Here is a 3,436-nt window from a genome sequence, read left to right as displayed (position 1 = left end):
GGCCACGGGGGGCGTGGCCTCACGCAGGGCCAACCTTTCTTTGGCCAATGAGTATCGCCGAACTCCTCTGCACCGCCCCGGCCTCTGGGCAATTGGGTGGGTCACGTGACCAATATTGTCTCACCCTCCCTTCTCCCTCTGTTCCGCCCCCTAAGTGCGGTTGAGGCGCGGAAGTGATTTTTTTTTTCTCTCCTGTGATTGGCCATCGAGATTAGATTGACCCGGGTGGCTGAGTGAGGCGGAGCTACTCTTAAAGGGATGAGGCGGAGCAAACAGGTTTCGAAGGCACTTTGTGGAAGGAATCGCCGATGGTCTGAGCTCTTACATTTGGTTCCTCTGCCTCCACTGGTGCCCACACGGACAAGTTCTTCCCGCCCTTCGAGCGCCCACTTTCCAACGCCACCGCCTCTAACTTCCTCCAGCATCCTCCTAAGCACTTGCCACTCTCCACTTTCTGGGGTTGTTTGCAGAAGTGCCAGGCCTCCCCTACGAGACGTTGTCTCCCTAAGAGTTGGCATCAAGTGATTCGGTTCACTGTGCCTTGCACTAAACACTGGGTTTGGAATCAGGCCGACCTGAGTTGGAATCAAGTTCTGCCACATCAGCTTTCTGGGGTTTACTCAGTTTACCCCTCTGTAAAATGGGAATGGAATTCTTGCCTTGCCTGAGTAACAGGGCTTTGGTGCTGATCATAAGAAAACAGTGTGGCAGCCCTTTCATAACCAAAGAACTGGACACATCTAAGTTTTTTTAATGTAATTATCAGTAAGGTCACATTCTTTCATTCATCAACAACTAATATTTCTGTGTGCCAGCCCTTTGGCTGGACTTGGGAGCGCAGTGGTGGACAAGATACATATAATTAAGATACTTAATTACTATCTTATGTGATATTGCTCTAATGGTGGAAACTCAGGAATATGGGGATTCCCAGGGACACCTGCGCTCCCAAGTGGAGGTGAGAGACTCCCGAAAGAAAGTGACGTCCAAACAGAAACCTAAGGATGACTAAGAGTTAGCTGGGCAGAGAGAAGAGGAAAGAGTGTTCAGGAACAGCATGGGCTGTGATCCAGAGGCAAGAGCGAACCTGGCATGTTGTTTGGGGTTTTTTTTGGTCATACCCCGCATCATGCGGGATCTTGATTCCCCGACCAGGGATCGAACCTGTGCCCCCTACAGTGGAAGCACAGAATCTTAACCACTGGACCACCAGGGAAGTCCCCAAACCTGGCATCTTTGACTCAAGGTGGCAGAGAGAGGGGAGAGTGGTAGCTGATGAGCCAAGGAAGTGGCAGCCAGAGCAAAGGAGAGCAGGCTCCACCACTGAACTGCCTGCGTCTGGGGCCAAATCCACTGCTTCCTCCCCTGTGTCCTTGGGCAAATCACTTAACTTCTCTAAACCTTAGCTTCCTAAAATGAGGAGAATGATGGTTTCTGAGCTTTTACAAGGACCTTAAGTGATTATTCACTTAAAAGTGCTCAGTGCTGGGCCTGGCATGGTCTTAGGACGTTTTGGCCATTGCTATTAGAAAAACTTCAATAGCCAAGTAGAAAACTAGATAAATAGATGCAACATACAGACTGGGACAGCTACAAGATCAGGAGTAACTAGCACCTACTGTCTCACTCTCTCTCTCTCTCTTTTACCCTGTTGTTTTTCTTCCCAGGATCTGACCTGTTATATATCTGTTTATCCAAGAGGGGAAGAGCCTTGTTTTGTTCAGTGCTGCATCCATGGCACCTAGAACAGCCCCTGGCACATAGTTGGTGCCGATAAGGTCTTTCTCCTTGACCAAACCAGAGTCAGGCTCCTGTAAGCCAGCCCTCTGCTTGACTAGGTGCAACCTTGAGCTTCCATCTTATAGAGTCTAGTTTTAGCAAGAATTCTGCAGGGTCAGTTTAGTAAAATCCCCAACCCTGGGTATCTGATCACCCTCCATATTTGATCAAATTCTTCATCCTCCATCCTCAATATCTTATCTCCCTAGCCTGCCTTCAGCAAGAATCTCACTAGCCTTGATGTTCCCACTTAGTCATTTCCCATCCACTGACATCCCCACTCTGCTCATTGTCTATAAATCTCCACTTGTCCTTGTTGTATTTGGAGTTGAGACCAATCTCTCTCCCCTACTGCAAAACGCCCCCTGCACTAGGCTCTCTTGAATAAAGTCTTCCTTACAGTCTTTAACAAGTATCATGAATATTTTTTTCTTTAACCTTGCTCAATGTGGTTATTGAATGAATGAACATGTAACTACATTGATTTATGGCTGTTGAAAGATGATATGATTGTATGCTGGCTAAATGAATGATATAGTCAGCTACAGACAGACACTGGTAAATAAGTCAGTGGTCAATACAAATAGAAATATGTAGTGAACACATAGAAACACACAAAGAAACACATAGAGATGATGAACTGCAGGTGTGTGAGTGACACGAAAGTTGATGATGGCTCCATGTAGATAATAATGCAGATCAGTAGTTCTGAACCTGTGGTGCACATTTAAGTCACCTGGAAGCTTTTCAAGACTCCACCTGCCGGGCTCCACCTGAACCGAGAGAACCAGGGCTGGGAGTGTGCCCAGGGATTTTTAATAAACCTCCAGATGACTTGAAGCTCACTCTGGACAGACAGGCTGGGGTAGAAGATGGGGAACTGGTATAAGTGCAGGGAGATAATCGAAGCCAGGAATCCAGGGGACAGAGCCAGAGAGGAAAGGGTACCAGTTCAGGAACAGAGCTCTCCACTGGGTAAGAAGATGAAGTCTAGAGGTAGAGAGCGGGGAGCAGTGGAAACAGGTAATAAGCCCCTTCCAAGCGCCATGGGAGGGGGGAAAATGTATGTGCAGGCCATCCTTTTGCCTGTTTGGGGCTGTGAGAAGCTGGTTCAAGGTCAGCACATGTCCAGGCCTGGAGGGTAGCGCGTTCCTCCACCTGGGCTGAACGGAAGCCCCTCTTTCTCTTCTTCCTCCTTCCCCTTAACTCCTCCACACACCCTCCCCCAACTTTGGGGAACCAGAGGGTTTCCGGGGGCCAAACAGCCATTCCCCAGCAGTGGAGGACCAGTCCCCAGCTGGCCTATCCCCTGGCTCAATTGTCCTTAGTGTCACCAAGGTCGGGGCAGAAGAGGAGCGGGGGCTAGAGAGGTCAAGGTGGTGGTGATGGTCGGCGCAGAAAGATCCAGGTCAAAAGAGGCCGAGAAATAGGGAGCCAGAGGGCCCAGCAGGCCAGGAGGACGCGAATCGACAAAGGGAAGAGGCACAAATGGGCGGGGGCCACAGGACAAGGAAGCGAGAGAGGCCGGCCCGGTGGCGGCCGCAGGGGGCAGCCGCGAGCAGCCTCAAGCCGGGCCCTCTCCGCCCCGCCCCGCCCCGCCCCGTCCCGCCCCCCGGCGGCTCCTCCCCCGCGGCCGGCGCCCCTCCCTGCGCGCTTG

This window comes from Balaenoptera musculus, chromosome 6, assembly GCF_009873245.2.
Source record: "Balaenoptera musculus isolate JJ_BM4_2016_0621 chromosome 6, mBalMus1.pri.v3, whole genome shotgun sequence".
In the NCBI taxonomy this organism is placed as follows: Eukaryota; Metazoa; Chordata; class Mammalia; order Artiodactyla; family Balaenopteridae; genus Balaenoptera; species Balaenoptera musculus.
The sequence above is the reverse complement of the archived record's forward strand: the minus strand, read 5'-3'. Positions refer to the sequence as shown.